General features: G+C 34.4%; 1 long non-coding RNA gene across 2 annotated transcripts; it reads left to right on the top strand.

Moving 5' to 3' along the window:
• The first annotated feature begins 19156 nt into the window (after positions 1–19156).
• LOC129904418 (uncharacterized) lies at positions 19157–20776 on the top strand. 2 transcript variants are annotated; one of them, XR_008770423.1, is made up of 4 exons: positions 19178–19232; positions 19332–19573; positions 19774–19851; positions 20529–20776. It is a non-coding gene; the product is annotated as an uncharacterized LOC129904418 (long non-coding RNA). The 2 variants fall into 2 exon arrangements; XR_008770424.1 differs by lacking the exon at positions 19332–19573 and having other exon boundaries at positions 19157–19232.
• The last annotated feature ends 1582 nt before the right edge of the window (positions 20777–22358 follow it).

Genomic DNA, 22358 nt, shown 5'->3' with positions numbered 1-22358 from the left:
AAAGGCTCCCACATTAGCAAATTACATGAGATAGTGACATGTAGCAAAATGAAAGAGGTGACAGAAGAGAATATTGAAGATGACAAAGAGAATAGGGATGACTCATCTATATATAATTAAAAGGAAGAAAGTCTAGTCTAGGATCAAGCCAAGTGACAGCGTAGTGTAAAGACATGTATTAGTTTTAGGACAAATTAATAAAGTTAGGTAGTAATTAATTATTATTTGCCTTTGATTTTTATAACTTTTTAAAATTTAAATCCTGACAATTTTTTAGTCATAGATGGTTATCTATTTAATTTAATTTTTAAATATATTTTTTATAATATATTATTATATTATTAAAAAATGAAAATCAACCATATATAATGAATTGAAATCAGTTATTTTGTTGTGGTTGTTCCTAAATAATTGCTCCATTATCTTGCCTCCTCCTTTATAGCAAACACGTTCATGCCTCCCTTTATATTGCGTATTATATTAACCGAAAAATTGTAGGCAATAAATAAATACTTTTTTTGGATCCTCCTTAATCAGATAATTTTTTAAATTTAAATTAGATTATAGCTGTTCAATACAGTTTTAAAACTTATCATTATATAAAAAATACCACTTTTAAAATATATATATATATATATAAACAACTTCTATAATTTTTTTACACAACAAAGAAGTAGTATGAATGTTTGTATGTATGAAATTCATCGAAGAACAAATCTTGGATCCATTTGATATATGCTATGGAAAAAAAATTGTACGTCAATCATTCTTCAAATTTTTGATTGTTGACTTCACATACAATCTGATTTATTAAGTGTAAAATGTGATTGATGTTTTTCGTGCTTGAAGTGTTTGCATGTGTATTATAAGATATGCATTAAAATTTTATTTAACTTGCAGTTCTTTTTTAATCTTGAAATTACTCTAAACTCATGAATATGCCAACTTCTATTTCTTAGGGGCAACCATCTTCGAATGTAACTAATGCTATAAAAAATCGATAGAAGACACAATTTTTACATATAAATTTATAAATTTTGGTTTGAGTTCTTATTTCATATATCCTTGATATTTTTATGAATTTTCAAATTTTTCTTTCTGCTTATATGGATGAAGAAAAATAATGTAGAGGGATGCTATTGCTTGATCATTTATTTCATATCTTAAGACTAAGAAGATGATAAATCAAATAAATGGGTAAGAGAATCAGAAAATTTGTATAAGATATTGGTGGTTTATTATCCTAATTCTTACTGCTTCATCATTGGAGCAAAGGTTATATTTTTTATATTCTCCTTATCAATGATATCATTGCATACTACATAACGGGTGACTTCTATATACTCCCTCCATCCATCTTTACTTGTCCACTATACTAAAAATAGATGTCCAACAATACTTGTCTAATTTATGAAATTAATAGATAATTTTAACTTAGTTCCTAATTTACCTTTATCATTATTTAGTAGTCACTTTCCTATTACATTTTTTAAGAGATTGTATTTATTATATTTAAAAGGTGATATGATAAAATTACCCTTCTATTTATAGTTTCTTAAAAATTATGCAAACTCAATTTGTGACGATCCGAATCTTCGTTAATTAAGATTAGAAGAAATTGCAAGGAAAATATACTCAACTAGGTCCCACCATCCCGCCAGAGCAGGATGGTCCTGCCTTAGCGGCACCTTCAGAGCGGTAATATGGCCGCCAGAGCGGAAGATCGTGGGACAGAACTTAAGTCACAATTTTTTTATTTTCCCCACTTCTTCTAAGGTAAGTTACAAATAAGGGTTACTGCAAAAAAACCTCTAAAGTCTGCTCCTGACTTGGGAAGAAGAGGAAAAGGGATCTCAGCACTGGAAGGGTTCAAACCGATGAAATTCAATCCACTCTTGTCCATCAAATATTTGGAACCAAGGGTGGAAGTCATGCTACCTCACTACTGCAGCTTGGCACCTAGGTAGTCTAGGTTTCTCTTTTCTGAGTGGTAAATTTATACCCATTGTGTAGTATAGAAGGAAATCTAATGAGAAATTCTACAATGAAGTAGTGGGTCATGGGTCACGAGCAGAAATTCGATTGCTTTAGTGTGTAATTTGAAGTGACCTGGGTAAAAGAGTGGCATAATAATATGAGAAGTTATTGATTATGATTTTATTGTACGCAGACGGGTTAAGTTGTAATAGATATGGTATTATGATACAGAGATATAAAATAGGGTTTGGTATTGCAGGTAATGTTTGTTTTACTGGTGTGTTCCATGTACTCACTGAATTACTTATGATATGCATAGATGTGTGTGAATAGGGGAACATGCTAGACCTTATGTGAAATGATCACTTGTTGTCCTGTTTGATGATGAACCATTCTTATGATATAATGTGGTATGCTATTGATAATGGTAATTGATTTGTATGATGGGATTGGGTGTCACGCTCCAACACATAAATTGAATTGGATGTCACGTTCTGACACATTTATGGCTGGATTGGGTCACCTGGGAGGATCAAATATGTGTGTGTGGATGGTCCCATGAGAGGACCAGATGATATATGTATTTGTGTAATAGGGAGGTTAGTTGTACATGAGCTAGGGAAAAAGGCTTATAAAGGAACCTTTGAGTTACGGCATGTTAGTTATAAAGAACTATGAGTCTTTATAGTCTTACTAGGGGATAAGATGGTGGACCGTGTTAGACCTCGATGTGACATATGTGATATATAAATTATCCTATATTAATAGGTTTAGAGGTAGAGGTTGTTTGGTTACAGAGAATTATTCTAATTGAAGTTTCCACCAGTAGTTGTAGTAATAGTAGTTTTCACTAGAAATCGGGGTTAGTTATGAGATGTGGTTATGGAATGGCTACGTTCCTATGTTGTGAGACAATTGGATCAATCCCCGTGGTAGTAGAGTGGAACCATTGAGTGGCTAAGGCTGTTAGGTGGTAATTGATAGAGAGAAGTGAGTAGTAGAGTGGTGAAGACTAAAAGAGTGAGAGTAAAGAATTTACCTACTTGGCTGGGTGGACAAGCTTATGAAGTTTAATCATCATGATATCTCTTATTTTTTGTTCATATACTATGCGGTGGGTATCAGCATGAATGATGATGCCTACTAGTACGTGTTGTTTATACTGATACTACTATTGTTATGCTACTTGGCATAGTCTAATTGCAGGGTCAGTTATGTCTCTTAGGTGAAGACGAAAGCAATTCTCCAGCAGCATTTATTTTCCTTTCTTATGGTGGGAGTTGTGTCATTGTTCATTTATTATGTTATCACTCTTAGAAGCTCTTGTACCTGTTTTATACTATTATCATTGGAGGTTTTCGTATAAATTATATCAACTAGATTTAATATAGCTTTCTTTAGAACTTTGACTTTAATACTTAAGTTTTTGACTTAAATTCCGCTATGTTTTTCTTATAAGGGATTAAGGGTTCTCCTACTTAAGTCATAGAGTGGGTGCTTACACGGTCCGGTAGATTAGGTCATGAAAATTTAGTATCAGAGCCCAGGTTATGAAAATTTAGTATCAGAGCCCAGGTTATCAGTCTCCCTATATAAGAGCAAGTATGGAATAGACTCTTGTGGATTGATGAGTTGATGTCCACATCTAATCTTCAGGAAGCTATGAAGTATTTTAGGAAGTAGTTTCATTTATTCTCTCTTATTTGTGCGGTCTGTTGCTTGTGGTATACATTGAGTTGAATTGGTATCTCTAGATTCTAATTGGTATCTCAACAGAGTAACTTCATGTTGTTGACACGGCTGAAGGAATGCAAGCAAAGGAAATTGGAACCGATAAGGTTTCAATTGGTATCTTGCCTTAAAGGTGGTGAGAATACATAGATGATCAACTAATGGTTATCCATGAAATGGACTTAATTGAGAGTTTTGAACTTGCTTGAGTTATGTAGCTAAAATTGTGATTATGTGCATAGTAATTTCTAATGAAATGTGTAAAGTATCCTTGCCTGCATGTTGAAATTATGTGATGCATACTTGCTAGTAATTCTATGAGCTAGATGTCAGAAAAGAATCTTAATTGGATTGTGTGCAGTAGCCTTTTTGTAAGACACCAGGTGATTAAAGAATGGGTTTTGATGTGGCAATGTACTCATGTGAGGGAATGTGGCCTGTAAATGGTGCATGGACTTACCATTGGTAGAGTTGGTAAGGGAAAAAAAAAAGTTGGGATTGTAGAGAAACTCTGATTTTGGGGCAGTCGAAATTTGGTTGAGAACCAGTTAAGAAAAAGAACTAGTGTTATACATTGGCATAAAGGTGGTTATAAAAGATTTCCTTACCATATTTCATATCCGACTAAAGAAATATGTTGCTAAATTATGTCTATCTATCATAATGTGTTGAACTGTTAACTTGAGTTAATAAGAACTCGATGTTACAAGTTGGTCTAGATTATACTTTATTTATCTTGATGTCATTGGTCTAATGGGGGTAATGAACGGATCTTTATGGTGTGCATAGTTGTTATGCTAAGGTAATAGGCAGTGGTAATCTCCTACATGTAGTGATGGGTTCGACTTTGGGATAGTCCATGTTAATTTTCTCGTGAAAAGAAGTTAAAATGGGTAAGTCTAACTCTGAGAGTCTATGGGGGATATGAAATAGGAAATGCATCAGGAGAAAAAATTTCCTAAGATTTTGTCTTGGCGAATCCCATCCTAGCGGGAATATCCTGCCTGAGCGGGCTTGCCAGATCAGGAATTATCCCACCAGAGCAGAATATCACTAGATAGAAACTCCAGGTAAAGTCCCTTATTTTCCCTACTTTTGGCAATGAACTTTGAGACGTAATTGACCAACTTTGAGGTCAAAGTAGAGCCCATCAAATGCAGAATAGACCATAAACCGATAGTAATATATGCAAGGCTAAGTACATAGCATCCGAGTGCTTACAAAAATAGGGAAAATAGTAAGAAAAGCGGTAAATTATTTGTTACATGCCCAAATGGCCAAACCAATCAAATAACAAAGTCTAATGGGAAGAAGGGGGGTCATCATTTGAATCCCGTTTCTCAGAAGGGTACTCTCCTGCCCAGGTCTCGTTCAGGAAATTGAACTCGCGGAAATCCTCGGGCTCCTAGGTGGGAAGCTCCCTATAGGGAGAGATGCGAGAGAAGATGACTTTGATCATCTTCCACATCCTCATCATAAGGCAGTCCCTCTCTATGCTTTTTCTCCTCTTCCATCATAGTTGAGACGGAGCATCTCCACCTTTATAGCGGTGGTTGTGGCACGAGATCAAGGGTATGGGAAAAGTGTCCTCCTAGTCACCTTCAATCTACAGCTAAATCATCTTCCAAGCGAGGGTCGACTGGTGGCTGTGACTGAGTGGGAGAGGTAGCATCCTCGTCCTCATCCTCGTCCTATGCTGCTGCTATCCGGCTGCTCTCGATGCTATTTATCTTCCATTTTTTATCCCAAAAAAAGGTATGCCTGATAAGTAAGGGATGAAAAAAGGGTCCATAGGGAGCACCTTGTCAGAATCTAAAAGCGGAACCCCGGCCATCTTGCACAAGGCAGAAATCAGACCTGGTAGAAAGAATGCCTTCTTGTTTACTTGGTGAATATATGTCACTCTAACACTATCTAGGCCCCCACGTTTAGGCCTATCCCATGAATGGCACAAGCCACCACTAGAGCTCGTGAGAAAGTCACATTTGTGCGGCTTCTAAAAGAGTGAACCCTCTTAGCTACCAGGTGTAGCCACCTCTTAGCATCGTCAGACCAGTCAGCGCTAGAGATGCCCTCTATGCTGGGGCAATAGACCCTGTTCCGATGCTCTGGGGCCACTGGAGAGTCTCGTAGCCACTCTAGATTCATCTTTCTCGATTTGGCCTCATAATCAGCATTGGAGGTGTCAAGGACCTCTAGTACAGCTTTTATTAAGTGGGGACTCAGTGGGATATCCACCCCTCTGATGCAGATAGTGGGGCTAGGGTCGTCCTGGTATACCGTAGGAAATATAGCATAGAACTCCCTCACCTAACTAGTGTATCTAAAGGGAGGGGATTCAGTCAAAGAGCCCTACCCAAACTCATCCAACCTACCATAAAAAGTGGATATATGTTCTCCCACCCCCCAACATATAGAACCCCCTCTCATGTAGGAACTTCTTGTTCTAATGATCTTGATGCCTCTCTCGGGTAGTAGCATTGGGAAATCAGATGAAAGGGAGGTTGGCGTCGTCATTATGAGCCATAGTGTGGTATCTACAAGTTTCACAAAATTTTAGTTAGAATTCAATAGTCTAAGTGTAAAAATAGAGGTTAGGGGAGAGGAAAGGACCTCAAATGCGAGGCCACTGCCTGGCGAAATCTCGTCAGAGTGGCCGTATCCCGCCAAAGCGAGGTTTTATCTGGGAAGAACACCAGGCGCTTTCATGGAACCTTCCCACCCCAAATCACTTATTTCTTCAAATGTTTCACAAATCAGTATTTCTAAGTGTCCTAACACCCTTATTTACAAAAGAAGTTGGTTCAAAAACTCCAAATAATTTGCATAATAAAGGTTTGGGCCAAGAAAAATCTTTCAAATTCCACCCCCATATTATAGTTCGATTTGGGTGAAAACTATTGCTAACTTTATGCCCAAGACGTTGTGAACACATTATGGACGTAATGGGAGGGTACATGCTACATTAATCTATTAATGCAAGCAATGTATTACAAAAAAGGTTGAGAACTACCCTATGGGCCTTTGATTCTACCGATTCTTAGCATGATAACATTATAATTTAAGTAGTAGCATTAATCTAGAGTGATAATCAAGTTTCTTACCGTAAAGTAGATGATCGGAGCGAGGGATTTAAGAGTATTTTTTGGGAATAAGAATAGGGAGAACCTTTCTTCTTCTCCCCTATACTATCCGCGAAGATCCCGCCAAAGCAATCGCATCCCACCTCTATGGCGCCACTCTAGTGGGAAGGGTCCCGACAGAGCAGGATGGTGTGGACAGTGGTGTCAAAAAGTTGGGTCAATTTTCCATTATAATTCTGGTCAAGTATAAATTCAGGGTAATATCGGACCATAGTCCGGAGTACTCAGACTATTCCTAATGCCCTGGACAGTAGTGGTTATTTCAAATGTGCCTTGATAAGTTCGTGCCTTCTTTTTGTGTGTCATTCAGGGACAAATAAGAGGCAAATTAGTATCTATTTTAACAACCCAAATCATCATTAATTAAGATTAGAAGAAATCGCACGGAAAATATACTCAATTGGGTCCCACCATCCCACCAGAGCGAGATGGTCTCGCCTTAGTGGTGCTGCTAGAGCGGGGAATATAGCCTCCAGAGTAGGAGAACATGAGACTGAACTTAAATCGCGATTTTCTTATTTTTCCCACTTCTTCAAAGGGTGATTTAGAAATGAGGGTTATTGTAAAAACCCTCTAAACGCTGCTCTTGACTTGGGAAGAAGAGAGGAAGGGATCTCAGCACTGGAAGGGTTCAAACCGATGGTATTCAAGCCACTCTTGTTGTCAGATATCAAGAACCAAGGGTGGAAGTCATGTTATCTCACCACTGCAGGTTGGCACCCAGGTAGGCTAGGCTTCTCTTTTCTGAGTAGTAAATCTATACCCATTCTATAGTATAGAAGAAAATTTAATGAGAAATTATATAATAAAGTTGTGGGTCAAGGGTAACAGGCAGAAATTCGATTGCATTAGTGTGTAATTCGAAGTGACATGGGTAAGAGGGTGGCATAATGATATAAGAACTTATTGATTGTGATTTTATTGTATGCAAACATGTTAAGTTGTAATGGATATGGTATTATATAGAGAGATATAAAATGCGTAAATATTGGAGATAAACCTTAGGGTTTGGTAGTGCAGGTAATGGTTTATTTTCCGGGTGTGTTTCATGTACTCGCTGAATTACTTATGATATGCATAGATGTGTGTAAATAGGGGAACATGCTAGACCTTATGTGAAATAGTCACGTGTTGTCCTATTTGATGATGAACCATTCTTGTGATATAATGTGGTCTATTATTGATAATGGTGATTGATTTATATGATGGGATCAGGTGTCACGTTACGACACATAAATTGGATTGGGTGTTATGTTCCGACATATATTTGAATCGAGTATCATATTTTGATACGTTTTTGAATCGAGTGTCACGTTTCAACACATTTATGGTTGGATTAGGTCTCTTAAGAGGACCAAATATGTGTGTGTGGATGGTCCCATGATAGGACTAGATGATATTTGTATTTGTGTAATAGGGAGGTTAGTTTTACATAAGTCAGGGAAAAAGACTTATAAAGGAACTTTTGAGTTGCGGCATGTTAGTTATAAAGAATTGTGAGCTTGTATAGTCTTACTAAGGGATAAGATGGTGGACCGTGTCAGAACTCAATGTGACATATGTGATATATGATTTATCCTATATTTATAGGTTTAGAGGTGGAGGTTTTTAAGTTATAGATAATTGTTCTCATTGAAGTTTCCACCAGTAATTATAGTAGTAGTTGTTGTCACTAGAAATCGGGGTTAGTTATGAGGTGTGGTTATGGAATGGCTATGTTCCTATGTTGTGAGACAAATGGATCAAGACCCATGGTAGTGGAGTGGAACCATTGAGTGGCTAAGGCTGTTAGGTGGTAATTGATAGAGTAAAGTGAGCAGTAGAGTGGTGAAGTCTATAAGAGCGAGAGTAAGGAATTTACCTATTTGGATGGGTGGACAGGCTTATAAAATTTAATTATCATGATCTCTCTTATTTTCTGTTCATATAATATGCGGTCGGTATCAAATTGAACGATGATACCTACTAGTACATGTTGTTTGTACTTATACTACTCTTGTTATGTCACTTGGCATAACCTGGTTGACGGTCAGTTATGTTTCTTAGGTGAAGGCGAAGGCGACTCTCCAACAACTTCTATTTTCCTTCCTTAGGTGGGAATTGTGTCATTTTTGATTTATTATGGTATCACTCTTAGAAACTCGTATACCTGTTTTAGACTAGTATCCTTAGGGGGTTTTGTGTAAATTGTGTCAACTAGATTTAATATAGCTTTCTTTAAAACTTTGGCTTAAATACTCAAATTTTTTATTTAAATTCCGCTATGCTTTTCTTATAAGGGATTAAGGGTTCTCCTACTTAGGTCATAGAGTGGGCACCCGCATGGCTCGGTGGGTTAGGCCATGACATAATTGTGGACAAATATTATTGAACGGAGGGAGCATCTTTTTTTTTATGATTGCAGGTTCTGCAAATAGAGATTCATGATTGTGATTTTCACAGACAACATTGTCGTATCCAGATTTTAGACGTACAATTTTGGCAGTCGGATAGTCACATTAATCGTATAAATTTAATGTATCTAACATGTTGTTTAGATTCTCTAGAATTCAAAATGCATTCCTTTTAGGGGAAAGTGAATCATATTTATAAATTTATGTTTGCAACAAAAATTGTACAAAGAAAAAAATCCATAAAATTCTATTCATATATTTGAATTAATTTTAAAAAAAAATAACAACTATTCTTTATGGCTTTGAACTATGAAAGAATTTTAACTAACAAATAAAAATGTATTTCTGAATTAAGAAATATTGTAACAATTAATAAAGTCTAAGTGGGAGATTATATGACACGGATAAAATTGAGAAAGCCATTAAAATAGAAATGTTTTTCATTTTAAGTTGGTATTGTGATTTATAATAATTTTTACATAATTTGCACAATAGCATTTTTTAAAAATATTTTAAATAGTTAATTATAGTGATTTATAACCATTTTTATGTAATTTTCAAATATATAACAAACTAAAAATAAAGTAATAATACATTGAAAATGTCTTTACGACAATATAATACGTATCATAGCTTTTCTAATATTAAAAATTATAATAAATATCAGTGTAATTTATTTCTTTGGCCGTTAATATTTAAGTAATTTGATCACAAAATTATAACGTGTGATGTTATAAAATGAAGTTTTGAAACAGGAAAAAGTAATTTTGAAAATAGTGGATCCTTATCAATGCTTTTCTATTTATTTATTAATCAATATTTTAAGTATAAAACCACTTACTCCTAATAAAGATAGCTATGTTAGAAAAAATGCCTAGGAGAGAGACCAAAATAAAAGGAAGTAAGAGTTGTCAAATACATAGAGTTGTCAAATACAATTTTAATGGGCCCTGCTCTATTGAAAAAATTGCATAAACAGCGCGAGTAAAAAAGCAAATGGCGCGTAGAAGGTACCAGGTGAGGTCCATAAAGAAGAGTAGTAGTACTTTTTCTTAGAGGATAGATGAATAAATACATAAATATGATTTGGCTTTTGTGTCATACAGAGCAATAATATAATCATAACAGTAGCCAGTACAAAGCAGTTACAGCGACCATTTTTTATAATACCAAAATTGCCCCTTGGTCGGCAAGCAGCTATGTTGACGAAGAGATGCTTGATGTAGACTCTTATATACAGCAAGTAGTAGTAGTACTTTTTCTTAGAAGATAGATGAATAAATACATAAATATGCTTTCGCTTTTGTGTCATACAGAGCAATAATATAATCCAAACAGCAGTCGGTACAAAGTAGTTACAACGACCATTTTTGATAATACCGAAATTGCCCCTTGATTGGCAAGCAGCCATGTTGACGAAGAGTTGTATAGTATATATGTATATATTATTATAAAATAAGGATAATATCATCTTATAATAATATCTTTGAATTGTTTCTCATAAAAAAATCATATTTCTATACACTTATTATCTGGTATGACTTTTGAAGAGAAGAAACTTTAATGTAACAACCCAAATCGTCGTTAATTTAGAGTGGAAGAAATCGCAAGAAAATTTACTCAGCTGGGTCCCACCATCTTTCCAGAGCGGGATGGTCCCGCCTTAGCGGCACCACCAGAGCGGGAGAACGTGGGACAGAACTTAAGTCGCGATTTTTTTATTTCCCCCACTTCTTCCAAGGATAGGTTAGAGGCAAGAGTTACTGCAAAAATCCTCCAAAGGTTGCTCCTGACTTGGGAAGAAGAGGGGAAGGAATCTCAACGCTGGAAGGGTTCAAACCAATGAAATTCAGGCCACTCTTGCCCGTAGGAAATCTGGAACTAAGGATTTCAGAAGAATTATCTCTCCACAGTTGCTTGGCGCCCAAATAGGCTAGGCTTCTCTTATCTGAGTAGTTAAATCTATACCCATCGTGTAGTATAGAAGGAATTTGATGAGAAATCGTATAACTAAGCTATGGGTCACGGGTCACAGACAGAAATTTAGTTGTATTAGTTGTTTAATTATAAGTGACCTGGTAACAGGGTGGTGTAATGATTGGGGAAGTTATTGATTGTGATATTATTGCATACAGACAAGTTAAGTTGTAATAGACATAGTAGTGTGTACAGGGATATAAAATACTTAGATATTGGGGATAAACCTTAGGGTTTGGTAGTGTAGGTGATGGTTTTGTTTCCCGTATGTGTCTCATGTACTTGTTAAATTTCCCATGGTATACATATGTATATATGAGTAGAGAAACATGCTAGACTTTATGCGAAATGATCACTTGCTGGCTTGTTTTGTAATGAAATGAAACCATTCTTGTGATATAATATGGTCTATTGTTGATAGTTTGTGATTGGTTTACAAAATTGAATCAAGTGTCACATTCTGACATATAATTGTATTGGGTGTCACGTTCCGACACGTATTTGAATCTGGTGCCACATTTCGACATATTTTTGGATTGGGTGTCAGTTCCGACATATATATGATTGGATTGGATTGGATCTCTTGTGAGGGCCAAGTACGTATGTGTGTGGGTGGTCCCATGAGAGAACCCGATGATGTTTTGAAAATTTTGTGTAATAGAGAGGTTAGTTGTAAATGAGCCAGGGAAAATGACTTATAAAGGAATCCTTGAGTTGTGGCATGTTAGTTGTAAAGAGGTGTGAGCCTGTATATACTTATTCATGATAAGATGGCGGACCGTGTTAGACCTCGATGTGACATATGTGATATATGAATTATTTTATATTTATAGGTTTAGAGGTGGATTTCACGACCAAAAATCGAGGTCATGATGACACACATCTCAAACCCCATCCCGATGTGTAAGCCTAAAAATAAATCATACGAGACTTCCAAAGGGGAGTCAGCCCATAGAAAAATGCAATAAAAAGGGCAACAACGAAATTATCCCAAAACCTGGTATCATAAGTTTAAGAGCATGTAAATATAAAATCGAGTTTGAATACATAGTATAAGTCTCCAAATATAGAAAAGACTAAAAATAAAAGATGGACTAGCAGCGATCCGGATCCCAAGATCTCACCACTGATCCGATGATGATGTATCCACTAGAATCAACTATTGTGTTGGACACCCTGACTAGTATCTACATCAAAAGGAACACAGAAGTAGAGGTGAGTACAATTCACATATACTCAGTAGGTTTAACCGACTAAGTATAAGAAATTAATCAAAAACTATGAAATAAACTAAGAAACCCTTCCACCTGCACGCAGAAAAGTCCCACTTCGGCTACGCTGTCGCCAATTTATATAAAAAGATGTGATTAAAGTAAACACATAAATACAGTTTAATATCACAATTAAACAGGTAGATCAAGTATCACGGGTATCAATGCAATACAATGATATGATAGTACGGTGGGATCAAGATTGTCGCACAACTTGTCGCATACACCTGTCGAGCTGTGCTATCAAGTAGGACCCATGGGGATCTCTCAGACCATATACTTCATCAAAATCTCAATGTATCAACTACCTTGCCACCCAGCTCGTGGACAAGAACTCATGATACTAATATCTCATCTGCTTGCCACCTACTCGTGGTCAAGGATATATGAAAGGTGTCACATTTTCTTTCACAAAAAAAAATTCACAGTTCTCAACTTCCCAATGATCAGTGACAATATGAATGAGGATGAATGCAATCACAGGCTAACTCAGCTAAGTTATGGATTACACAGGCTCAACTCTAACTCAGCTAAGTTATGGATTACACAGGCTCAATCACCAATAAAGTATCACATAAGGCCCCCACACGGGCTACACAGCACATATAAGCCCCCACACATGCATCACAATATAAATTATCAATCTCAAACTATTCTACGACTCCATCCCAAAGTCTATAACATAGAATTTGACTAATCACCCTAACTCAGCCCCAAGAAGGATGTCAAACCTACCTCAATTATTGAAACCACACTCAAATGCTCTACCGGATGAACAACCTTCAAATTCAATGCCCGAAATGACAATCCACTATCAAGAATGAAACATACGTCATAAGGAGTCCAATGACACACATATTGATAGATTTTGGAACTGGATAAATACTCCAAAAATTGATCATTTTCGAAAAGGGTTGAATCTAAAATTCTATTGAAAAATCACGTTCTACTAGTAATAAGGAACTCATGTTGAAAAACCCATAAAAATAGAATTCAAAACTAGTTAGAAATCATTGAAACCGAATTGAAATTTAAAAACTAAAAAACCCAACTATTCTCACTTAAAACTAGACTTTTTCAAGGATTTAAGAGAATAAATTCATAGATAAATGATGGAGAAATGAAAGAGGAACCTACCCACATGAAAACCTGTAAGAACTTGACCCAAAATTACCTACTCAAAGCTCAAAATCAATAACAATGGCGATTTTTTGAAAATGTGACTGTTTTCACGACTTAACACTGTTCACGCACAAAATATCCATAATGAAAATGAAAGATAAAACATAAATCATGGATCAACTAATATTGTTGCTAGCAAATACCAATATTTTTGGTTTTGGATCTTCCAAATCATTTCCGTAGGAGATCCAGACCTATTTTTTTCTGATCCTTCGAGAAAAAGATTCATTCTCTTCATAAAAGATAGGAGGGAGAACCAATAAAGATTTCTTTTTCGATTCATCCTTGGCCTCATTCAAGAATTATTTTTGATCCAATCCGCAGGAATCAATAGAAAAGGTAAATCTGTTATGATATACCAGATCCGGCTCGATTATTGATAGAGTGAATAAATCTGCCATTTCTTGAAATCTCTCTTCTGATGCAAAATCATAGTGTAACGTGTATCCTCCCATGCTTCGGTCATGGAATAGATGAAATAAATCAAAAAATGAATTTTTGTTCAAGAATAAAATCTTATTGGAATTGTCCATATTTTATTTCGAGAAATCTATCGATCAATTCTGTGGGATTACATGTATTCTATATTTACTTACATTACCAATTGTCAATTTTTGTTCATTTTCATTGAGATTTATGTCAATTCGGATTAATATTTAGGTATCAATGCCATCGCCTACTTGAAGTACGGTACCGATATTTACAACCTTTACTTCTCTATTATATTGTTAAATACGTTCACGGATAATATTACTAATTTTGTCAGCTCGAATGGTTACCATGATTCTTTCTTTATTCTTTTTTAAAAGAAAAAAATAATACCTACAGTAGAAAGACTAATCAGTTATTTCTTTCATTGTTCCCAATATGCTGTTGTGAATCTAGGATATTTTGGTCTTTTACAGTGAAAGAAGTTGGGACGAGGTTGTCAATAATAGATTTAATAGTTGGTCCATTCTCAGCCTTAGTAATGTCCATCTTGTTGCAATATCTGTCATTTCAGTTATTTCTCAAGAAGAAAAGAAAGGATCTGTTGAATTTGAAGTACTCAATTTGCTCCAGCTCAGAATACGATTAATCTAGCATGGGCTACATAAGCCCCAAGTAGTTTACCGGATAGAATGAAAAGTCGGGCATTCCCGGCCCACCAAGCAAGGCCCAGCATTCAATGTGGGTCGAACCATCTGATTGTCGGGTTGGTTAAATGCTGTTAATAAAAATAGTAATTCATTATTCTTAACAATAGGTCCTGGAGACTTTTTGGTTCATCATGCTTGTTCAAAAGGATTCTCCGTCCTTCCATCAAATATTCTGCTTTTTTCTAGTTATTCGAGTTTAAATACCCATGGATCCGTTGTTTGCTTACTGGCTTCATATAATTCAGAAAACACTAATTTTCTCGAAGCTTCTTGTTCATATCTCTCATCAAAAGGTGTTATTCGATAATGTCTGTCTAGTAGACTCCCTGCTAACCCTAGTGAATATTCAAATATCTGTCTGACATTCATTCGTGAAGGTACTCTTAAGGGGTTAAAGACCATATCAACGGATCTTTCATCTTGTAAATAAGACATATCTTGTCTAAGCAAAATTTTGAAAATGATACCTTTATTTCCGTGTCTTCTAGCTACTTTATCGCCTACCTATTTTATCCACAAGATCTAGTTTCGTTCAAGTAACGGATTCTAACCAGCTAAAAGGATCTTTTGATTAATCCAGAGATCAATCAAGAAACTACTCAACCCCGTACATCTGTAACAGTGACAATGATATTATTGTAATTCAACAACTTTTTATTCAATTTCTCGTGGAGTCAAATTCTCATCAGTATGGGTCAAGGAAATGGACCCGTGGCCTCGGATGTCCATATAAAGAACACGACGAACAGAAAAATATTGCAGACAGTTTGATAATGATCGAGTGACATTGCTTCTTCGGCCCAAACCGAGGAATCCCTTAGATATGATGCAAAAGGGCTCTTGGTCTATCCTTGATCAGAGATTTCTCTATGAAAAATATGAATCGAAATTTGAAGAAGGGGAAGAAGAAAGAGCCCTTGAGCCATAGGAGGATTTATTCAATCACATAGTTTGGGCTCTTAGAATATAGCGCCTTGGGGCTTTCTATTTGATTGTATCGAAAGGTCCAATGAATTGGAATTTTCCTATTGGTCCAAGTCATTTCGGGGCAAGCGGACCATTTATGATGAAGAGGATGAGCTCGTTATTTAGTATGAATCAGTGAAATGATAGAATCCATAAAGATTATTCAACAGGCTCTAGAAGAAATTTCAGGAAGGTCTCTCATTATTTAATTAAGAAATCCAATTGTTGGTCATTAAAGAATACAAAAGAAAGAATTTTAAATTTACAAAATACGATCTATTTGGATCTAAAGTGTCAATTCCAACAAATATTGAACTAAAACAATTCTCCAATTTGTCCCATTCTATCAACGAATTCTCTATAATAATTCATAAATCTAGATCGGCTAATTGTTCTCGGATAGCACCTGCGCCAGTAGAGATTTCTCGATTGCCAAATGTATTGAAACCCTGGGTAGTAAAAAAATAATATTCCTAGAATTAATACACCTCTTTCTTGAATCAACAAACAAATTGATTGAGAAATACATTTCCAATAATGAAATAAATAGAGAAAAAATTAATAATAATAATAATAAAATTCATTTTATGTTTATTTCGACTAGAAAAAAAACACTTCAGAGGTTTTTCCTGACTTTTTTCTGTGTCAACAAACAATTCGAAATACCTCGACTCTTTTAGAATAGGTCCGAGTCAAATAGCAATGATTCGAAGCACTTCTTTTTACACTATTTCGGAAACCCTCTCTACGCATTTCACCGCTCCACTGAAAATTCCCTCTGCCCCTACCATAGTCCATCTTGATAGTTTTCACCGCCTAGGGGTGCTCACGGTTCGGTTTGGATCGATTTTTATTTAAAAAGTAACCAAACCAATTGAGCCGGTTATTCAAATTGTCAAACCAAACCAAATCAAACTATATCGGTTTTTACTATTCGGTTTTTGTCGGTTTTTATCAGTTTTTTTGATTTTTATCGGTTTTTAAAACACCTTGTTGTCACTATTTAAATTTAAACTTAGTTGAAATAGTATTGCCAAGAATAGTCCATCAAAATATTTTGACCCAATCTAGTATAATTCAAAAGCATGGCTCAAGATCAAGAGTATAAAAACCCAATATAAATTGTAATTTTTTCATAAAAAAATTAAAATACACACACATATATATACAAATTTAATTTTTAAAATATGTATATATAAAGTCGGTTTGGTTCGATTTTTTTCGGTTTTTTTAGACTTGAAACCAAAACCAAACCAAATATAGTCGGTTTTTAAATTTAAAAACCAAACCAAATCAAACTAAATAAATGTCGAATTTTTTTCCCGGTTTGATTTGGTTATCGGTTTGGTTCGATTTTTCGGTTTTTCGTGTTCAGCCCTACCACCGCTTGTCCAGGCATGACCACTTGATGAAATCTGGAGGGAAGTGGGATAAATGGCTGATACTACTGGAAGGATTCCTCTTTAAAAATAGGTACTGTAACTGAAAAATAAGTAGGCGATAAAATAGCTAATTTACGTTATTGAAGGTTAATTGTTGAGTAAATTATTTTCTGAATTTGTGTATAGGCTGAAAAATAAGTAGGCGATAAAATAGCTAATTTACGTTATTGAAGGTTAATTGTTGAGTAAATTATTTTCTGAATTTGTGTATAGGTTCTCCTATTATTGTATTTTTCAATTATTTTAGGGTGATGTTATATATGTTAATCTACTGAATAGTAATTTAGTTATTCTATAAATTTGAAGAAAAGTGATAATGTATCTCTTTTGTTTTATCGACTTGCTTTAGATCAATTTTCATGATATATATGGTTCATGTAGTTCATGGTCACGACAATTGTTTGATAGAAACAGAATGTCAGATGTATACTTTATATTTATTTAAATAAGAAGCAATTATTATATGTACATTGTGAAATCACAAAGCGTTTGGTTATTTTTTGATTGTAGGTAAATGTTCAAGGGTCACATAGATAAGAGGTTTAAGGTGTGAGTCAACCAAGAAAGACTTTGACGTTATTATTGTGTAGATGCCTTTTGTATTTAAGTAGAGTTTTCCCTTACATTTTTTTGTATTTCTGAAGAAAAAATATATATACGAACACAAAAAATAATTAATATCTTTATGTTGTTTAGAGCTTCAAACATTATTTTTAGTTTCTTTTGCGTAAGGTAGTATTTATCTTGAAGTAATGGTCCTTAGCAATATAGTTACAATAACATAAATAATCTAATAGCGTCACAAAAAGCTTTATCTTCTTTAGAATTAAATAATTGTAAGAAAAATTTTTCTGTAATTTTTAACTGTGTGATAAAAATGCTATGCATATTTTTTTTGCATTTTTTGTTATCAAACTCAAATATATAGACTATCTAATAGGATACGCAAGATAGAAGCTTAAATTATTGTACCACATATAAATAAATATTTGAGTTGAATACTTTTGTTGAGCAATTTAGTACTCTACATTAAGTCAAAGAATAAGTGAATTTAGAGAAAAATTGACTTTAAAATTGATTATGCCCTCCTAATGATAACAATAATTATAAAAATATATTCCAAAAATTAGTCAAATGCATCTTTATTTGGATTTTAGCTTTATTCAAAATTATAATTATAATAAATTATTGTATTATTTATGTTATAAATATATTAAATATAAATAAATAACGTTAAGTACGATATCATTATAAGAATAATATATAAAACATTTGAGATAAAAATATGCAAAGATTTGACAAAATATTTTATAAGAGAGAAGAAATTCATAATGCACAAAATCAGGGACAAGTTGTTAAGATTTTTAAACTACTTAAATCTCATATATGTGCTAAGAGTATGTAAATATTATCATATTATTGTTTATTTATGTTTTTTCCGTATAAAATAATATGATAATTAAATATTCATTTACTCAATATGATCTAATATGTTTAACAAATAAAATCATAATCATAATTTGATAATTTTCGTGCATCGCACGAGTATTATACTAGTTACAATAAAAAAAAGGAGTAGAAAGCACAATAAATTATTAACACAACTGGTAAATTCATACGAAAGAAAAAAAATAGTCTAGATAAAAAAATCAACAACTTATAGGGGTTGTTACAAGAAGAGGGGCTACAAAAATCAATAACAAATGATGAAAGTATTCATATGTGTAACGATCCATTAGGTCGTTTTAAGAAATAGAGCTTTTTACTTTATAAAACACTCATTTCGTAAATTTTCAATGGGTATTTTGGACTATTCGATAACTATGGTTATTTAATTGAGAAGTGAATTTAGATAACTTATTTAATTAATGGGTTAAAGTGGTAATATATTTAATACCTTGTGCCACTTATTCCATATTTACTAAAATAGTTAGTAGGGCTATCACTTTTAGCACAAAAAAGAGGAGAAAGAAAGAAGCGGCGCCGACACTAAAAGGAAAAACAACTTCAGGTACCATTTGTATATTGATGTCTAGCTAGTGAAATTTTATCACTTTGAATAATAATTGAAAGGAACTGAACTATAGTGACCAGGTGGAAGGATTTGCAGGTTTCTTTTCCTTTGTTTATGTCTGAATAGTGGCTGGTTTGGGTCGACCATAAGGTCGTGATGACGGCTAATAATTAAAGCTAATGAGGTGCTAATGATTGCTAGAATGATTCAACTTCAAATAGGGCAAACTTTTAGCATATTGTCAACCTGTAAGTTGGCACCAGTGGCTTCCTAATGTGGCTTCGATGTTTGGAATTTTCTTCGATATCACATTATGATTCAAGTTTTGATATATTGGGGTAAGTAATTAAATATTAAGTGTATTATGTTATATGAGACCATTAAAATTATGTTATTTAGAGAAATTAAGACCTAACCCTAGGATTGAATTTTAGGAAATTGATTATAGAATTAGCTGAGTTCATGAGTCTAGGTTAAATATACATATAATATCGATGTCTACGGACTAGTTTACTTATAAATATTATATATTTGATAGATTGGAAACAGTGTGAGGCATTGAAGAAGGGAAGGACATTGGTGGATTAGCTTGCTTTACTTCGATTCGTCGATTGAGGTAGGTTATAGTTTATTCTATATCATAGATAGACTCTTAATAGTGATTGATAGTCATTGAGTAATGCGTGAAGTTTACTATGCATTTAATTGTTGTGGTTTGGATGCTTGATATGTTGTTGTGATTGGTCTGAAATTCCAAGATCGTGAAATCATAATCTTGAAATTGCCCTATCAAAAATGGTGCCTTGAATAAAAAAGGTTTGATAAAATATTGTTAATGAAGTGGAATGTAAGCATAAAGAATTATAAATTAATTATATTTGGATCGGGTGTCACATTCCGATATGATATATTTGGATCGGGTGTCACGTTCCGACACGGTATACTTGGATTGGGTGTCACATTCCGATACAGTATATTTGGATCGGGTGTCACATTCCGGCACGATAATATTAAAGGAAAATAAATTAAAATGACTTAATACTACCCAATCTTCAATAACTCATTTCCCAAAAGAGCATGATGTGGAGGCTTGAGTCCTCATGTGTGATCTTGATATTGTTGACTGGTTATGTAATTGTTCATTGGTTGCCACCTATTAAGTGTTGTTGTTGATTTGCCGCTATTACTTTATGCATATTGATTTCTATTTTGAGTCGGCTGATGATACTTACTCAGTACATGTTGTCCTATACTGACTCCTACTTGTATCTTTTCTTGTTTTATTTTTTGAAGTGCACCGAGTGTTTCACCGACTTCAACACGACCTCAGCTCTAGTCAGCCTCCAGTTCATACGATTTTAGGGTAAGCTATCCTTCTAGCTCGTGATGGATTCTCTCGGTTATGGCATGGTGTCCTTAGTTTTCAGACACATTTTGTTATTTATTTGTTCTGGTGTTTGACATTTCCAGACTTAGTTTTAGAATTTAGATATCCTTAATGTGATGAATTTCAGCTTTTGGTGAACGTTATGTAATAAATTTTAGTGGTTTTTGTTATTTCTTACTTTAACAAGGTTTGAGCTTCTGCATTATTATCATGTTTTATAAGTTGAATCGCTAATATAAGTTGGAGTTGTATCGTTGATTCTTCCACCTAGGAGATTAAGTGTGGGTGTCACTCATGGCCCATTTTGGGTCATGACAATATGGAATATCATATCTATAAAGACTCAGAAAGCCTTCCATAGGCTCCAAATAAACAACAGACAGGCTGAGAGCAGTGCCCGCTCCCTTGTATTTGGGGGAGTTGGACTGCCGTAATAATTTATTTCTCATAATTTTAAGAGAATCTTATACAAAAATACAGAAGAAGGTTGGCCATGACACAAGTAGGATCCAACTACAATGGTAAGATTTAATACTTTATGAAGGATAAGATAGACGTGGAACCTGTGTTGGATACAATTTTTTTTCCAGGATTAAAATAAATATTATTTTTCTACATTAATGTATGCTAAATGTCCTGAAAATGAAAGACTTATTAGGAAGGTGGATTGTCCACTAAACACTATTTTATACACGTGGGGCCCACTGAAAGTGGGCAACCCACTAATTTTCCTCTTTCTTTAGCCATTTATTTGTATATATATATATCCTTAGCATTGAAAGGAAAAATGCACGCACAAAAATACGAACATATACTTTCTCCTTTTATTTTCTCTTAATCTATCTCCTGCTTATCTTTCTCCTACTTTATTTTCTCCGTTTTATGTTACTGAATTAATTAATTTTACAACACATTATCAGCACGAAGCTCTGCTATTTATTCAAGGTAACAAAAGTGGTAAGAGTTTTATTTAATTTTATTTTTATTAAATGACAAATATTTCAAAACTTGAATTTACTACTCTTGATATCTCTGGAAAAGGCTACTCATCATGAGCACTTGATGCCGAAATTCATCTAGAATCGATGGGTCTGGCAAACACCATCAAAGATGATAATACGGCATCTAGTCAAGACCGTGCAAAAGCTATGATTTTTCTCCGCCACCATCTTGATGAGGGGCTAAAATTATAATATCTTACATTAAAGGATCCCCTGAAATTGTGAAAAAATTTAAAAGAAAGATATGACCACCTGAAGTTGGTCATGCTTCCACAAGCACATCATCACTGGTTAAATCTGAGACTAATGGACTTTAAAAATATAACTGAATATAATTTTGCCTTATTTAGAATTATAGCTCAGTTAAATTTATGCGGAGATGAAATTACTGAGCAAGATAAATTGAAAAAAACATACTCCATATTTTCACCCGCGAATATGCTCCTACAGCAGTAATGTCGCGAAAAAGGTTTTACAAAATATTCTAAATTACTATCTCATCTTCTAATTGCTGAAAGACATAATGAATTATTAATGAAAAATCATGATAGTCGGCCAGTTGGTTTTTTGCCATTCCCTAAAGTGAATCAGACAATTTATAACCAACAAAAAAGAAGCCATGGATCCAGTCGTGGTCGTGGTCAAAGAAGGAATTTTAATCATGATGCTCGGCTGACACCGAAAAATGACCAGCAATATAAAAGACATGATAAAAAGCCAGAAGCTTTACCGAAG

Source organism: Solanum dulcamara, chromosome 9 (assembly GCF_947179165.1).
Source record: "Solanum dulcamara chromosome 9, daSolDulc1.2, whole genome shotgun sequence".
Taxonomy (NCBI): Eukaryota; Viridiplantae; Streptophyta; class Magnoliopsida; order Solanales; family Solanaceae; genus Solanum; species Solanum dulcamara.
The sequence above is the reverse complement of the archived record's forward strand: the minus strand, read 5'-3'. Positions and strand labels throughout refer to the sequence as shown.